Source organism: Cygnus olor, chromosome 12, assembly GCF_009769625.2.
Source record: "Cygnus olor isolate bCygOlo1 chromosome 12, bCygOlo1.pri.v2, whole genome shotgun sequence".
Classification (NCBI taxonomy): Eukaryota; Metazoa; Chordata; class Aves; order Anseriformes; family Anatidae; genus Cygnus; species Cygnus olor.
The window spans coordinates 17,568,489-17,587,346 of NC_049180.1; the positions used below are offsets into that span (position 1 = coordinate 17,568,489).

Here is an 18,858-nt window from a genome sequence, read left to right on the forward strand (position 1 = left end):
TTGCCTGCAACTCCATTTCATTATCCAGTGTAAGCCCTTATTTGTCTCACAAGTAACATTGCATTAAACATCTCTACTTAGCTCCATCAGCACCCACAGTAAAAAAATAGAATATATAATCCACACGGAATTAGATGCTTCATTTCTGGCACTATTTCTTATGAAGTTGTGAAAATTAAGATCAGAATACTTTTTCTGAAGGCAAGAAAGGTTCCTCAGGTTACACATTAGTTTTGGCAATCAGTAGTAAATCTATCCATCTGAGAACACAACAGAATCTCCATCCTTAAGACCAGGTCAGGATGACCAGAATGTCTTTCTCAAGGTATGCATTTTTGGAGGGATCTATTTACCTGAGGACACATGCAAGTCAAATAAAGGTAGGGGAGTAATTTTCTTATTCTCTTTTTAGTAATTTAAACATTTCTAAATTGAACACTGAGATTTTATTTAATCCCAAATTAGCCATTGCTTGTTTAATATGTCTTGATAATTCAGGCACGTTTTTTCTTAGTCCTGAAAATACTTAACCATATTGCATCTCGGCCTTCACACACTTGGATGTAAGGTTTATTCCATAGAAAGGACATTTAAAAAATATTCTATTGGTGAGTCTTGGTTCTTATGGGATGGAACTCTGCCAGCCACTTAGCAGTTAAAAGTTTAATCTCCTTGCAATTAAAGTTTTCATTACTAAGCAATTAACACTTAAAGTTTTAAGTGATAAGCACTTAACTGCATTCTGGAAATGCTGGGTTAGTGATAGCAAAGCCAGGCATGGTTCTGAGGAATGGCAAGCCTGGAAAAGTGATTTGGGTAAAGCAGTCGGAGAAAAGAGCTTCTGAGCTCTGCAAGCCTTGATCATAGCTTGTAGAATACAGGCTGATGGAGCAGAGTTTGCTCAATAGCAGAATGCACGAGACGGACCCTGTAGGCAGCTAGAGAAAACAGTGGAGTAATTGGGAAGGCTTGGTGGCTTAGGAGTTGAGCTGAATACTAAGCCAGAGGTAGAGGTCTGAACTCAAGCATCAAGGTGCATGGTCCTGTCAGTCCTAGTTCCATCTGGACTACACCGCTGACATCGAGACTTGCCATATAACACAAAAATGGGCAGAAAATGCTGTTGGAGGCAGGAATTGAGGACTGGCTGGAGTTAAGCTTTGCAGCAAGGTTTCTTCAGCGATGATTTGAGAGTTGGGAAGCCCGAATCAGCAAGAGGTCTGAAATAATTAAAGGGTTACCAATAAGAAAAAAGACAGGGAGACCTTTGAATTACATTTAAAAGCAAATATGTTATTGAATATTCAATTAAAATTTATAAGCCCCAAATATTGCAAAATAATCGCTTTTATGTTTCTGAATCCAACTTTAACACGCTAGCTTCACCCAATCCAAATTGCTGTGTTCTGGCAGACCAACACAGAAATACACATACATATGCAGGCTACATTCCTATACATTCCACATCTACAGGTAAAGTATCATCACAAAGAAGATTCTGCAGTTGGTGATATCATAACCATAACCAGTCTTCATTAAAATTTCAAAAGAGCTATTTAGCATTTTTCACATTGGATTGGTTATTTACTGTTCCCTTTTTAAAAAGAAAAAAAAAAAAAAGTCAAAGGTTTATCACCTAATAAATCAAAACCATTGTCAATTCAAGTCCCAAAGCCTAAAGGTAGTTACAGAAGCTGTCTCTTATGAAATATTATGTATATTATAGTATATTGGATGGCTGAATGGAAAGTACAACTATGAAAAATTGAAATTAATTAAAAATGCAAAAGTACATTCTGAAAAAAAAAAAAAACAGGATGTAGTATTTTTAGTTGAGGCTCTTGTGGGAATTCAATAGAGAAACAAGTCATTGTATATACCTTCTGACATTTTCTGATGGACTGTTTCAATCTGACATTGGATATAATGCTGTATGCCTGTACGTTTCAGTCTCATAGCTGGTAGAATTATTCTAATATTTTCATGTATGAAATTTATCTTCTTATTTAAATCTTGATATTTCAACTGATGGTTTTGGAGACACCAAAATGAATGCTGTTAAACCTACGAGCTGTTGAACATCTTCAGAAGACTGAAGTATAATATCCCTAACTTTGTGTATAGGAAGGATTATGTTGGCATCAATTGGATTATTACTTGCTCAAACACCCACTTAGTTGATTTGCTTGATGCAAGACAATGTCTTTGTAAAATAAAAGTAAACTGAGATAAAATAACAAGCAAGATCATAGCAAATTCAGGTGTGCAAGTGCCTGTGGTTTAAGTGAACACATAACTAGCTATGTGGATAACTATTTGAACTAAAATATCTGTAAAGAATATCTGTCTCCATGTTATAAGACTTTAAATAAATCCAATTGAACCCACTAGTAAACAAATGTGACAGTAAAATGCCACAGCAGGTTAATTTTTGATGTTAAATAAATCAAGCAAAAACTACAAAAAGTTTGGTTACAGACAATGGGACCAAGAGGTTGAGATGAAGCTACTTCTTTTGTTCCCACCTTTTTGCGTGTGTGTGTACTGGAATTTTTTGAAGAATTGCAGAGAATTTTGAAATTATATTTTAAAGAGTTTCAGATAAAACCAATTGGAATTTCTCTGCATAATGTATACAGTCATCCAGTTGAAAAGGCCTAATTTTGGTCTTTTGTGTATAATTGTGGTCTATTTTGTGTTTAAAATTTGGGCGATATGTACGGTTCTTTCATTGCTTACTCATTTATTGACCATTTAAAACTGAATTTCAGCACTAATTTGATAACCTACAGGAATTATATCTTTCAATGTAACAGCTGATGAAAGTGCTTACTACGAGTTATTACATCATTAATAAGTTGTGTCCTCTGCTAAAATGCCAAAAACAACTACTACTTTTGTGCCACTCCAAAATATATGCAGTGTATATGCTTATAGGCACAAACTAGAATATTTTACAAGTACATCTTCAGCTTTGGTCACCTCTGTAAAGGGTAAGAGAAGAAATTTAGTCACCTTAATAGATGACTTCTCTCTCCCTAAGGACTCTGAGCAGCTGTAATTTCTGTTTCCATGTACATGGTATAAGAAATTTAGAACACTGTAGTGACAGTAAATACTGCCCAGTGTATTTACTTGCTTTGGTGATTTCCACCTGACTGAGAAAAATCACTTGAAAATTTTACCTGAGATTTTCAAACCATCTTTTTTTAATAGGACTCACCATTTGGGACTCCGGTAGGATCCTTGAGGAATTATTGCTCCAGGAGTAATATTTGTAAGTATCTTTAATATTAGTTTTTAAAAGTTAGGCAAACTGATAATATCAGAGTATGTTTACATCACTAAAAAAGTAATAAATCTAATTCATAAAAATAATGCAGATTAAATTCCTTTTTTACCTAGTCTTTCTCCCTTCCTCTTTCTCTTTTATTCTTTGATGTCTGCAGCTGTTGTCTGCCAAATAAGGCCATCAACTGCCTGAAGTGCTGCTCTTTTACCAGCTGCTAAAGGCCTACCATTCACCACGCAGCCAGTTCTCTGCCTGTGCTGCAGAGAGTGAATTTCTGTCAGCTTGGTGGCACACAGAGCACAGCCTTCAAGGTGACAATCCAGTCTTGTCACAAACTCTCAACCTGCAAGTACTCAGCCGCTAGTCTGCTTTTGTTGATTTCCTTGTTAAACAAAGTGTCCAAAGTGTCAGAAGAATGATATCAAGCACATTACACTGCTATAGCCAAATGAAAATATTTCTCTTTATTTCAGCTCCTTAAAATAATCTTTAGCTGAGTAGGAAAAACACAAATTGCATGACCCTGGGGAACCTCGTTTCAACGTTTATTATTGGTAAAATGTATGGCTTTCAAAAGATAAAATGTATTTCAAATACCACATCTCTCTCTATGCTGAGCTAAATACTGCCTTGATGTATGCCTTGTACACTCTCTGTTGACAGATGTGCAGTTCAAGTAAGAGCAGAATTTGACCAGCTAAATTTAACATAACAGAATGACAAATAGTACAAGTGCAACAGGATTTCCTAAATATCAAATGCTACAGCATGTCTGATTTCTGTTTGCAGATTTAGTCCTGGATAGTCTGATTACAGGGATATACAGTAACAAAATAGCAAATGAATACCTTTATTTTGTGATAGTGATCTAAAATGTTTGGTCTTTAGAGTGGTGGCTGTTCAGTAATGTACTGGAGGGATTTATTTGAATGTGCGTTTACCTTAATGTTTTTAGCCTTTTTTTTTTTTCTTTTCTTCCTTCATCTCAAATATTTGGGTGATATTTTTAGAATATATTCAGGAAAGTGTTCACATCGATCGGATTACTTACAATAATAATAGAGGTCTTTAAACTCTACCGAACAACAAAAGTCAGTTTTCTGCTGAATTTTAGGGGAGATTTTGGTGATGTTAATGAAATATTTTTTCTTTTTAAGCAGTGTTTGCAAAATTCATTCTTCACCTGGAAGTTCTGCCAGTGGCTGGGACAAAGCTTTATGATAGTGGCTCACTCTCATAGTCTTGTCTTTACTACTCTTACTATAGAACAGTCACAGACACAGTTGCCACAAAATATCCTTTGCACCATATTTTTTCAGCAGTTCTACATAGCAAAATAACTTTCTATTTCTGTACAAGACAACCACTCACAATGGAGCAGATGGGGAATCTTCCAGTGATATTGGCTCCTGTCAAATTTTTTCAGTTTCACTAAAGGTGGATTTTCCAGCAAAATGGACAGCTAAAGACCCCTTTTTCAACAAAATATATAGCAGCTCAGTAGTTAGTGCCTACGCTGAAATCTGAGGTAGATAACTAGATACGGATTTTTCAGAAAGGTCACGGTGTTTTAGTTTTCTGCACTGGTTAACAGAGTATGTTCCCAGATGATGCATCATGTGCATTTATCATGTTTTAACTTTGGTTTCTCCTTCCCTTGCAAATGATTTGTGGAAAAAAAAAAAAAAAAGGAAAAGAAAAAAATTTTTAAAAATGGATATTTTCGTCACATATTCTGCAAAAGGTCTAAAAAGAAATATTGAGATAGATGTGCCCAAACTTGACAGTTCCAGGGTGGTCCAGGCACTCATTTGCGATATCAGCAATGGAAGTCCAAACTTTCAGTCTGTATTACAGAGCAAGAAAATTACCTTTGCCTTCTTCCATTACCAGCCGACAGCAAATTGTTGGGATGTTGGCTCTTCTGAGGAGTTATGAAGGTCATTCCTCATCACCTCTTCCAAAAGTTTCATCCTAATGTAAATACAAAGTCTTTTCTGTCAAGCTCTAATTATCAAGTTTTGCTCATAGTTCAAATCATTCTTTTTCATCTACTGCAATTTGAAAAATAATGTAGTACACAGCTAAAAAATTCTCCTCTATTATAGTCAGTACATCATTGTAACCCTGAACTACTGACAGTGCACTGTCGGGGAAAACATGCCTCAGTTGCACATCCAAGAGACTGAATTTCAAATTTATTTGCAAGTACCAACATTTTAATGGCATCTGACCACTTAACTAAATGGTAAATGTGGCTTTTAAATTTTTCTCTTGCAGCAAACCTTGCCAATGCCAGAATTTGAGGAAATATTTTACTGAAAGGGACTGTTTTATACAAAGATATATATATATATGTACATATATTTGTCCTTGAATTAAACCAAAGCTTTCTGAAAGACTGTAAAAGTTGATTGAAGGAGACCAGCCACATTTCCCATTTCCTGTGTAATGGCATTAGCTCGGTCTGTATGGCCTCTCTGCCAGGTTCCTACAGGTCTACATTTTGGCTTGGTTTATTTCTTTATGGCTGCCCCATGACTTCTGTGTCTTCATCTCATGTCTCTTCTGTTGCCCTTCATCTCCAGCTCTAGAGTTGTATTCTCTTGGGAGATTGTGAAAGAATATATTAGGGCTAATTTAGCTAAAAGTAGTTGAGTCTTTATTCATATATTTTGTTGTAGATTAGTACATCTTTTTCCTTCATCTGTCTTTTCAGAGGTGAGTGGATAGTGGTCTAGCAGTATACGCTTGATGTTTGTTTCTAGTCAGAAGGAAACCATTGCTGCACGTTAAGAGTTTCACTCACCATCAAGTTTTCTGACTATCCTGAGGCCCTATGAAAGCCTGCTTAAGCAGCTCAAGCTGGTCAGAAATATATTGTCTGAACCCCTATTTGTCAAAGACGGCAAAAAAAAGCTTATTGTCAAAATTGAAAGGCTTTTCAAAATCAGTTGCTTTCCCTAGAGCATTTTCCTGATAGGGGAGAAATGGAAGAAAAGTACTGTCTTTATTAATATATGTAGGATAAAATGTTTAGTTTTTCCTTCCTAGATGATTTCTTTTCAGAATTTGTTTTTCTATGTTTATACCACCATGGTGGAACCAATTCCCTACCAGTACTGGCAGGAAAACAGTAAGGAGATGCTGGGAATTGTGCCCCTGCATGCACCTGGGAGTTGTGCAGCTCATTACCTGAACAAGGGAAAGCTGTGAAGTAGGAGAGCAGGTGTTTGGCTGGAGGAAGGTATCATTTTTTACCCTTATCAGAAAGAAGGTTGCTGCCTGTACCCAGCTTGGGACCCAAGAACAGTGTAGACATGGAGGGAAGTGCTTGAGGAGAGGTCAGTTGGGCGTGTGCCAGGAAGGAAAGGCTACGCTGGGGGGAACGTGCGCTTGGGAGGGCTGCTTGGGGGGGGAACGTGCACTTGGGAGGGCTGCTTGGGGGGGGAACGTGCACTTGGGAGGGCTCCATGGACCCTGTGCTTTGGAGCGGGCCACTGAGGCAACCTGCTTGTTGGCACCAGGAGTGTTCTCAAACTTGTAGTTAAAGTATAAGAGTTTTATCTTTCTTTTCAAAAGAAAGAATTCTGCGGTAAAGCAAACACTGTCCAGGATTAGAGAAGTGTGAAATTTGGGTTATTTGTTCTTTTAATGAAATGAAAACTGCTGCCTACATAGTCCTCCAGACAGAATCTCTTAGACTGTGCAGAGAGTCATATGGATTTTATCCACTGACTCATGCTGAAAGTGCCTATATGCTAAAGAGAAGTCAGGATCTTCATCTGTAGGGATGTTTTATTTAGGATCATGCTGCCCAGGATGCAAAGAGGGCTTGGTAAAGCATTGCTAAGCACTATATATTTATGATCTGAGCATTTAGGGGGTTCAAACAGAGATAGAAGAGGAAATGCTGAGTTTGTTTTTTTCCATAGCCTTTACGTATTTATATGTAAAAGCCCTCTTCTCTTGTGAGTAAGGACATGCAGGCGTTTTTCCCTCCTGACTGCATGGGGGCTGCATGTCCAGTGGGATAATGTGTAAGAGCCATCCAGGTTTTGCCATTGACTTACAGTATGGAACCTTATTTGTGCAAGTGTCATCCTTTTTCTGCCCCTACCCCTTTCTTTACAGTGAACTAACTGGAAACCACTGTTTACATCACTGTTTTACTGTGGTCTAACACAAGTTTGCTCTGCCTTTTCTGGAGGATCTACTATCTTTACTTAAGGCCTGTGTTAAAATCATTATTTAGCTTTTTTCAGTGTTGAGCACTGAGTGAGGTGAGCTCCACTTTATAATAATATATAATGTAAAATAATGCCTGTATAATATATTATGTTTTATATTAAATAATATTTTTACACTTAATATTTAGTGTAAAAAATACCTCTGTGTTAAAGTGCTGCACAGTCCTAGCTTGCGCTTTGAATTGATACTGAAATATTGAGTGAGAATTGATCACTATTTCAACTCTCAGCAAAAAACAAGAACTGTGCCTTGAAGAAGAGAAGACACCTTCTCCTCTGCAATACTGTATTTGACTATTAATGTCTTTACTAAAATAAATAAAGGAGGTAGGGACATGGAGGAAAAAGTTGTAAAATAGGGCTGTCCCTGTAGTAAAACCAGACATTCAGCTGTTATAAATTGGCAATGATCCACTGGCTTCAACTTAGCTATGTTGATCATGCCAGCTGACCCTGAATATTATCAAAGTTTTCTTGGAGGTGGCAGGAAAAGAAATCCTTTACAATTTCCTCTTTAAGAACTCAGGATTTCCGTTTTTGTAACTGCAAACTTCTGAACAATTCAGAATGAAATGTGGAGCACAGAGACAGGCAACACTGCACTGACTGTATTTGATTAGGGTAATCCTTTTTTTTTTCCCCTTCTATGTGGTTACTACAGCCAAGCAATTATTTATCATACTATCAATTGCTTGAAGCACTGTAGGCTACAGGTTAAATATTTTCACGTCAATGTGAGCTTCTTCTCCAAGTTCTCATTGAAATCTAATGACTTTCATCTTCAAAAGAAATTTTAATGAGTTCAGAGTATCTACCCTTCTGCTTTAATTGTTGTATTTCATACACTTCACATTCTGGAGATCAAAACCACCTATGTTTCATTTTTTTTACCTGAAAATAGTGTTGACGAGCTGCTTCCGGAGTGCTCTCTTTTGTCTGTTTTTTATTACAGTCACATTCGTGTGAGATATAAATCCAGAAATACGCAACATATGCATGCTTAAAACCTATAACATACATAGTATTTAACACTGAAGAAGTTAACCTGTGACAGCAACTGTTATTTTGATATCTAAAATCAGAAACGTCTCAGATACCAGAGTCTGTAATACTCAAAACAAGCAAAACCACTACATAGGTGGTGGTAAATGCACTTGGTACAAGTGTCCATTGACTTCTCCTGGACTGCATGTGAAACAAAACACACAGGTATTTCTGTGCCTGTATGTATAGGCAGTTACATATACGCTGTTGTCCTGTCCTTTTCTCGCTTCCATGTGCCTACTACATGTATGTCTCATGTGCCATTGATTCAGTCCCACTGGCATCTCCATGCATTCTTTTGTTTTCATTGTCCCCTTCTTCTATGAGCATCCTTCTTTCACTCATTCTCATTATAAATATTAACTGCTATGGTCTTGTTGCAATAAGCATAGACAACTTTGCAAGTGGGAAAGGTATCAGTATTTTTCTAAGCAGCTGTATCTGTAGTCTTGAATTCAAAGTTCCATCAGTGTTTAGACTGTAAATGAAACATGGGCATGACCTTCAACCACCTGCCAGCAATTGTAGGGGTCAGAGTTTTTTGAAATATCTAGCCTTAGTAGTTAGTTTTCCAGTGCTCTTAACAGGTAGCACCTGATTTGTTCTGTTCAACTAGCCCTTACTTTAGAGAGGGTTATTTCCCTTTTGGTTTCTTACAAAGTTGTATAGTATAAAGCACTTTAGTGTCTTGCGTCAAAGTGTGATACATTGCTACGCTGGAGAGTGTGAACCTGGTATGTCGTTGGCCTTGCTCTATATACTGGGTGGATGTAGATCGAGCTATTCTTTGACTAGTTCTACAGGTTTGGGATTTTTTCCTATCACACACAGCAGGTTGTTCAGTAGATGATAATCTAAAGAGCAGAATGACACTGCTCCAATAGCAATGGTTAGCAGGCTGTGAAAATGTTGACCTCCATTCGTTATTAAAAGTGGGCCAGGTCCTTTATGTTCTCAAGTGCCATATGTGAAAAGCCAAGACTAGAACCATGTCCTCATTATAGTTGATCTGCGGGTTTTTGTTGTTTTTTTGTTTGTTTGGTTTTTTTGCGACCATTAAGAACTATTAAGACTTTACATAGTTTACTAGATCGAGCTTTATGCTGGTACCTAGAAAGGGACCAAACTGAAGCACCAAATCCCAGTATAGGTTGTTAACATATGTTAGCAAAAAAGCTGAATGTTAATGTTCCTACATAGTTTTTGTTACAGTGTGAAACTTTCTTGGGAGAATGCGGTTGAAGAGCACAGCCTAGTATCTGATTCCTCATGGAAAATGAGGAATGCTGCACAAAAATGTACTGCTTACATTTTAGAAATATATAATGGGCATTGTGGAAAATTCAGTTGGAAGTATATTGCCCTCAATAATGGTTCAGAACCTAGAAGATCTTAAAAATATCTTTGATGTTTAGAATAAGGATTAAATCTATTTTCAGGATTCATGAAGTACAGCAGCAAGACAGATCTAGATCTCTAGATCTGACCTCTTTGTATAGAGCTGCTTATTTAATTATTTTTACAAAATATTACAAGCCAATACGTGTGCTCATCTCTTTAAATGATGGTCCAGTTTTAAAACTCTGTTATTAGTTATTGAAGACTTTTTAGTATTGCTCTTTTTTTTTTTTTAGCTACTAATTTACTATAAGCCATCCAAAGATAGAAGGGTAGGATATAAATGAAATGCTATAATTATACAAGGGAGTGGGTCGCTGACCTTTTGGATTGCAATATCGTGTCTCTTTTGTCCTTTCCTTATGCCACCCAGTCTATAGGGTGAAATTGCATCTTTTTCTTCGGTTGCCTCAAGAGTGAGGTAGTATTAGAAACTAGTGAGGCGTGGTACAATGTAGGTGTTCATAGCTTGCAATAATTTACCCATTTTCATTTTGTTTGATTTTATTAACACCTGGGTCTCCAGGGAACACAGGGAGAAGGGGAGGAAAGGAGAGAATACTTCAGCAATAATCTAATGATCAGCACTTACACTTCCCCCCAAGCCCTGCTGTTATATCAAGTGTCAAGATACCTCACAGCCAAGCAATTTATAATACTGTGTGTGTAAGGGGAGAGGTGCAGATGGTAGAAAGCTGTATGTCATGACATATACACAAACATGGAGGACAGCAAGGGAGTCATTAAAAATATGGATTTTTTTTAATGCAGTGGCTGTTCATCAGCTGGTGAAATATACCATCTGAGGAATTGGTCACTTAATGGAAATTAAACAAAATTCCTGATAGAAGACTAGCATAAAAGTTTTGGGCAATGTTTTGACATAATGGGAAAACACATGAGAAAATATGGAGTATATCAAGCTTGGAATACCTCACTTCTGCAGTCAAAAGCAGAGTAGCAAGATGACACTGTATTTTTGTTACACTCACTTTGAGTTTTCTGATGTTTGAGCTAGCATTTCTGAATACAAACTTGCAGCCTAGAGGTGGCAGCTCATTTAGAGTTACCACAAGTATTTATATAACAAGGCAATACATCAGAGTAATCAACTTTATAAGATCTGTGATTTAACCTGTCTGTGAATCATTGGGTTTGCTTAGTTGATTTTTTTTAATCAGGCTTTTTAATTATAATGGAATATAACTAAGGTTTCAAACAAAATGTTATTTAAAATTGAAAAGATCAGTTGATTTCAAAAATATTGAAAATATATTCTGAAAATATTGCCTGGTCAAAACTAAACCAAAACAACAACAACAACAAAAGCACCATTAAAACAAAAACAGCTGCATTTGCCTGTGGGATTAAATTCAAGCTTGCAAAATTTCTTGTTTGAGTGAGGGAGTGCATGAGTAGATGGAAAGACAAAGTTTAAAAAACAAAACAAGAAAACGACAACAAAGAAAAACACCTGAAAGTGAAAACTGAAGACATGTTCAGATAGTTGTTTACATTTCCCATGGTTGCCCATACTTTCAAGGTCATTTTTTTTATTATTTAGAAGTGGCTAGTTGTGCAGCGGGCAGTGGAATTCACAGGCTGTTGGCAGTGCTGTATTGCTTGCTTCTCATGTGTTAGTGCTGTAAGGGCAAACTTCTGGGAAAAATGAAAGGTGGTCTGCAGCTGCACGAACGGGCAAACTCTGATGTTATCCTCCTCTTCTGTCTTGATCTCAATCTATCATCTGTCACATGTTGTTGCTATATAAATATGTGACCATGAAATGAAGTCAGTGGAGAGAGCAGGGCCCACTGTTTGCTAAAGAGCCAGAGCCACGCGGTGTGCAGGTGGACAAGATAGATCTACGTAGGAGGGAGGGGAGCATATTAATAGATTCTAGGATTTACATTCACTTGCATATGTGCACATACCATTATTTTCTGCATGTTGATAACTGTGTCTATTTTGTTTCTAAATTCCACTACCTGTCTGGACAGTGAAACTGTCTTCTCTTTCTTAAAATGCCTAATGCCACAGGTTGTGACTGTCTGTGGATGCTAGCTTAAAAATATTTCATTCACAGTGTTCCAGACAGCTGTGTGCTAAGTCTATTTGAATGAAGCGTACTTTAAATCCTCATGGAACTGTGCCTCAGTCTATCTACTTGACTTATCTAAAACTGCAGTCTGCTTTTGGTGAGGAACTGTGCGTAATAAATTGTTATACTCCTGGGTTTTGTCTTCTCTCCCTATTTCTTTCTCTATCGCATATTTCTTTGGAAATTGAGATCCCTAATAAACCTTTTTGATGGTATACAGAGTTTTTTTTTTTCCATCTCTGAGCACATACCATGATTGAGGATGAAATTATGATTCTTCAGCATTAATGATTAATTTCCTGTATGCTTGGAACCAAATTCTTCGCTTAAATATCTTTTATTTTCCTCCTCCTTATAGTTTTCCCTACCACTTTGATCTACTCTGAGCCACACAGACTATATCAAATACTTATCTTACAGTCACTTCACTAACCTGTAGAACCACAGCAAGCATTTGCACAAATGACCACTTAAGCTTTTTAGCCAGATACAGGTATGCAATTTTGCAGGCTTATATGCAAATTATTTAGCTGTGACTTTTCCTGTCCTTGTGTAGGAAAGCAATAGCTGTCACCTTTGCCCAAGAGTGATCCTCTTTTAATGGTAAATATATTGTCCCCTTACACATACGTTTTTGCCTGTGCTGTTTTACCTCTTGTTATGGTAAATATATATTAAGAAACCACTAAAACTGGTAAAATTTCCACTTGTTACTTTAGCTTTCTTTTACTTTCCAGTCTCCTACATTTCTATTCATCTGTGTAAACTCCTTTTCTTTCCAAGAGCTTTACTGAATGCTGTGTTGATTGGAAGGGGCATGATAAGGCTTGGATCGACATGAGTGACATGCTAAACTAAACACAAGTGTTGACCTCCTTCCACACCTGTACTTTTTGTGCATCAGCAACCTGCTGTCAGTATTTTAACATGTAATTCTCACAGTATCTTCCTTTTGCTTATGATACACTAAATTTCCCAGGGTTATGTGTGTTCAGATAAGTCCAGGACCCTGTTACTTCCCTCAGACAAAGAGTTATGTGATGAAATCTGTTCAGACTGGCTTCAGCCAATATGAATTAAAAGTTCCATTATAAAGAAGGGCAGAGAAACATTCATTGGATTTGTCTTTGGTGACACTGAGGGTCCTTCACTGTAAATGTTTATAATTTGTTCTTTAAACGTACACAGTATTTGGTGCTGAAGTCAATGTTCAACATATATACAAAACCAGTAGAAGGGTTTACTCTGCCAGGAATGATGATTGTTTCTATATCATCCCCAGATCTGAACATCACACAGCTCCTTGACGATATAGTTTAAAACACAGTGGAAATAATTTAGTCAAATAGAAGGCAACTATCTCTGTCTTGTATTTGATCAGGATACTGGGTTTAACAGCTTGATAAATATACAAAAGGCAATTGGGCCAGTAGTGGTTAAAGAAATTCAAAACCATGATCCTTTATCTTATCTGGATGTGTTTGTTGCCGCAGGAAAATTTCATCATGCTGCATAGGGAAAATCTTCCTACCCAAAATATGAACAAGAGACTCAATGTACTACATCATCCATGCCAGTTTCTAGAAAAGGTTTCTTTTCTGAGTACTGCTTAACCTTACCTGAACACATGGTATTTAATGTGCTTTGGTATATGTCCTAACTGAAATGATAATTTCAGCTGGGCAGTTAATTTCTTGCAAGATTTTAGGCCTAGTGGTCACTGATGTGTTACAAGGGATATCATTGCAGCATTTTATATAAACTCTACAATTACAGTTCATGAAAGAATTAAGAAAAAAAAAAAAAAAAACACATTTTAACCTATCAGTCTGCATTAACTTATTTCTCAGAAACTGATAGGCAACATATTCCAAGGAGTTTAATTGGATGCTGTTTCTAAACTGACTGTACATAAGCTGGATTACTTCCAAGATTGCTATTATTATGCTAAAGTGAACAATGAAAACCCAGTTTTACTGACAATTATGATTATAATGTATGAGATGCATAGATAGTTCTCTTGTATAAATTTCTGGTCTGATGCACCACACGAGAGGCACAGTGATGAGGGTAACCCAAGTTGCCACTCATCCTACCATAGTACTGTAGAGATGTGTTCTTTGATAGCTGATTGCAATATACTGCTGATGAGTATCCCTTTTTAACTGATGTTGAGTGCTGGTTAGTTTAACCTCTCAGTTTTCAAAATGTTCAGTGCTACAAGCTATGCACTTTAATAATACTGTGGTGTTTACTCACTGGGAATGAGTAGAAAGTTCCACTGTCTGGTAAACAAGCACCTGTCTCCAGCAGGAATGAGGTTCAGTTGTCTGGCCAGCTGATCATCATCATCATGTAGCTCATCACTTTCCTATTTGAGGCATTCCATGCACCACAGGCTCTACTCAGCTTGTACAGAGGATTACATTTTAATTCCCTTTAGAAGGGATTTAAAAGTCCTCTATGTATCAGCCTTCTGACCACAGACCAACTTGTAGTGTAGATTTTCAGTCTGGTTGACCATTCTCATGGGTAACCATCATTGGATTGCTCTGCATCTTTACTGTGTATCAATAATCCATCCTACTCAACTTCAGCTTTGAATAAGTTGTGATCTAGTCTACACTGATCTAGTCTCTCTCTAATCAACTGTCAATGGCGATATTAAAAAAAAAAAAATCCTCTATAGAGGACATTTCAGAGATTATATTTTTAGAGGGAATTAATAATTCCCTGAAAAAAATAAATAGGTAGGCTAGGGGATTTGCACAAGAAAGCCCCTCATCAACAGTACCATTATATTCTGATTAACAGTGGAGATCCTAAAAAGCAGATATGCAGATTTTTAGATTGGTTGATTTCTGAAATAGTTACCTAATTTGAAGAAAAATTTCAAAGAAGCAAAACTGGTGGCCAAGTTCCTGTTTCAAAGTTAAGGTTTGTGGAAGAAAAGTGTCTATACATTCCTCAGAAATGGAAAGATACAAGGGATTTGTTGCTCCATATTTACTAGCTTCAATGGTTATAAAATACTTAAAGTTTACATGCAGAAAAAGTTTTCTTGGATCTGTTGTTAAGTACCTGTATTAGGTAAACCTAAATGTAAAAAACACGTAGGCTGGGGATAGTCTGTTTAGATACAAACACCCGTGCAGTTAAAGGGATGTATTATTCAATTCTAACTTTCAAAGTTACTGAAGGAACTGCCCTGAGTATAAAAGTCAACTAGATCTGTCCTTAATGAACTGAAACATCCTAAGAGGGAAGGAGGAGCTGAAGCCTCTCTTATACTAGTAAATTAGAACAATCACAGCAGACTATTGTTGGACTTTAGTTAATGTATAAAACTGACTAAAAGCATAAATACAAATTAATAAAATTTTCTGATGTCAATAGGTTTTCACCAAACTTTTGTTTCTCTGTATTTGAATTTGCTGTCAGGATTTTCTTTATGTGAAACAGTACAACGAGTAACCTTCAAGCTACTACCTCAAATGATGAAAGTAACCGAAGTTGATACTAAATATTTGTAGCTACTTTTAATATATTTTAGAGGTTACTGACCATGGAAATAGCTTAAACATCTTGTTTGTCGGTACAGCTCAGTCAAAGAAGAAAACCCTCCTGCAAAGACAAGAATACATAGCTAGCATTTGAGTTACTTTTTTCCCACTGTGTTAACTTCCTCTATCAGTATGAAAACCTGAAACAGCGTTGAAGCCACAAATCTAAAAGTTGATTTCAAACTAGCTTCATTTTTGGGTTTATCAAAAATGTAAATTATTCCTCTAATACACACAGTAAACATTTTCATATGACAAATGTTTGTTTACCCAACTAGGTGTTATTCCGCTAGATTAAAATGTCATCTATGTACAAAATAATCTCCTCATTTTCCTCATCCTTAAATAGTCCCTCATATAAAACTAGAGGTTTCTTCTCTAAGGTTCTGTTTAATAAAGCTGCTTCTTTTTTTTCTTTAGTAAGTTACCAAAAACCTGTTCACATACATGCATGATACCACTTTCACAAAGTAACAAATGGGGAAGTAACGTGAGCATGTAATCTTAAGCTATAAATACCAAGAATAAAAAGGTGTATTTTTGTTAATTATCATGTTTATTAATTACAAAACTTTTTTTTCTGGTATTTCAGAAGCAATTTGTTTATATATCTCAATCATAGCAGCAAAGAATTGACAGACATAAATAGTATCAAAGTGTTGTTAAAAAAAAATATTACTGTTTTTTTAAATGTTGGTCATATCTATTTAACAAATTGAAATAATTTTCCCAAAGTAGGCTTATCTTAAAAATCCATTTATTTCCCAATTCTATTGGAATATATAAATCTACACATATCCAAATTGATTTAATAATTTCTTCTGAGGGAGATTTATCAAATAGATTTATCAAGACAATTTTTTGTCTATGCTACTCATTCACTTATAACTTCTTCATAACAATCACTAGATCTATACTTATTCTGCATTTTTATTAGTCAGAAGAGATTGTAAAGATGCAGAAATGTCGTCATGCTCTTTAGCATCTTCACTGGGTTAGGAGACTACAAAGGAAGTTTTTGAATCCCATGAGCGAATCAGTGAGATGGTAAAGGTCCCTGTATAAAGAGTGAGTAGACACATGCTCTCAAGGCAGAGGGGCAATTTCTGGCAGGTGAAATGTAAATTTTGACACTCGTGTAATGACAAACCTTCCTTCTCATGGAAATGTCTCTTTCTAGGTGTAATGACAGTATTTCAATTTTAGCATGTTATAAATAAATGGTGATATTTACCCGGAGCAAGGTATAGCAAAACGGAGGCAACTTAGCTGGGCTTATTCACCTAGGGAGGACCTACACAGGTAGACTGATGACACAGAGAGCCTCCCTCAAATCTATAGAAAGCCTTGAGACAAAAGCTCCCAAATTTAGTTTCCCCACAACGTGTACCAGATTTCCTCCTTGAGGAGGTGGCTCGTGGTGGGGAAATGCAATAAATAAGAGCAAGCTCTAGTTACCAAAACAAATTTGCAGTCTGTCATCCAGTATAACTGATACTACTGGAGACAGATTTTGAAATGAAACTAGCAAAGATCACAGCAAGAGATCTTTTCAGCTGAGACACTGCAACCTCATCTTTGAAGAGCTCAATGGCCAGCACCATGAAATCCACCCTAGTGGGCACTGACCCATGGGATGGCACAAAGCTTTTCATCAGCCTTTTTGCATACAAGTGATCACTGTCTCTGTCAGCTGTACTCCTACATGTGTGTCCCAGCCCTGTTTTAGCATGCTGAGTTCCTTATGGCATTAGTCTTTCTCAAAGCAGAACAGTTTCTATTCCTCCCTTCATGCTGATGTTGCTCTGCTTAGCCTCTGATCTGCTTAAATAGTCCAGTGTAGCCATGGCTAACAAACCATTTGTATTCACAGCATCAGCTTCAGGGGAAAGAAAGACACATGGTGGCTATCAAGGGATTTGAACACTGAACAAAACACAAACACTCAACCTGTTTTTAAAATAAATAAATAAATCTTGCTTTCAATAAGTTTGAAGCACCAAGCTGCAGTCTATTCTGAAAAGCCCTTCTCTGACACACTGAGTGTGGGGATTTTTTCACTGTAAGCAGCCACCTCCTTTGTAGCAGTTAGAGTAATCAATAAACTTGGTCCAGATTACTGAAAGTGCTGACTTAGATCTGTGAGAGAAAGAGAGTGGAGAAATTTTATTTCCATAGCATTCATAGCTTATGTGTGTATTTAGAAACAGGGAGGAGCTTTGCATTTGTAGTTTTACTTTGAGTTCCATTTAGCCATCCAAATATTCAACTCTATCTAATCAGATCCATCGTTTTTGGCATATTTTGCTATATTTTGCAGGTCAGTCATATATAAAAGAGCAAATTAGCACTAGCTCAGTTTACTTACCTACATTGTACTATTGAAGTCATAAAAAGTACATAAAAAGAAGTGGTGTTTGGCCTCATTTAAGCAGTTCTATTCACTGTGTAAGGTGTCACTCTATAAAGAATGCATGTTAAAACCAATGGAATGTTAAGGAGAGGGCGGTTTGTTTGTTTGTTTGTTTTTAATGAGAAAAGTACTAGTTCTCCAGACGAGAAATATTACTGCTGTAAGTGGGGAAAAAAATGCAGTTTGTGACTTCAAATGTAATTTGTGAGACATCTGTTAACGTGCATGCAACAGGCTGCTTTTTGTTGCTTTAATGCCCTGATAGGCTGTGGTTTTTAGGCATAGAATTCACCTAAGAACAAATGGCTGATAGAGTATTAGATAAATTTTGGATGGATAATAAAGCTAGCACAGTACTTAACTTCACACGCAGCATTGCCCAGCAAAGTAGTCTGTAGAGTGGAAGCCTGAAATGTACTTGGAAGTTCTTCATGTCAGTTGGGTGTGCTTTATGAGTGCAATACATTAATTGATAGATATGAAGGAGCAATCAAAATGTAAATAGAATTTGGTTTACATTAATGCTTGTTTACTGTACAGATATATTATATATGCTTTTAGGAACCTGGACTCAATTTCAAAGCATATCTTTAATTCATGAATTGTTCAAATGAACTCCATTTGTGGCTTAAAAAATATTGTGATTAAAAAATTATGCTTTTTCTGCACTGAATCAACTTCATAATTTCACATTATTACTGTATTGAAAGCTGAACCAGAAAGGAGTCCTCTTATTTGTTCTGAAAGCATTGCAACAATTTTGAATGTTGTAAAATAATGTTCAGTTGACCAATTAC

At 36.5% G+C, this 18,858-nt stretch overlaps 1 long non-coding RNA gene across 8 annotated transcripts in view; it reads left to right on the top strand.

Annotated features, from left to right (window-relative positions):
- Nucleotides 1-18,858, top strand: part of LOC121076449 — a 124,757-nt gene that overhangs the window by 33,224 nt on the left and 72,675 nt on the right. For 6 of the 8 annotated variants that reach the window (XR_005823513.1, XR_005823511.1, XR_005823508.1 and 3 more), the window contains one exon: nucleotides 3,217-3,277. This is a non-coding gene — a long non-coding RNA (uncharacterized LOC121076449). Of the gene's footprint in view, nucleotides 1-325; nucleotides 381-3,216; nucleotides 3,278-3,449; nucleotides 4,223-18,858 lie in introns of those variants that run through there. The other 2 variants (XR_005823512.1, XR_005823515.1) reach the window with 2 other exon arrangements.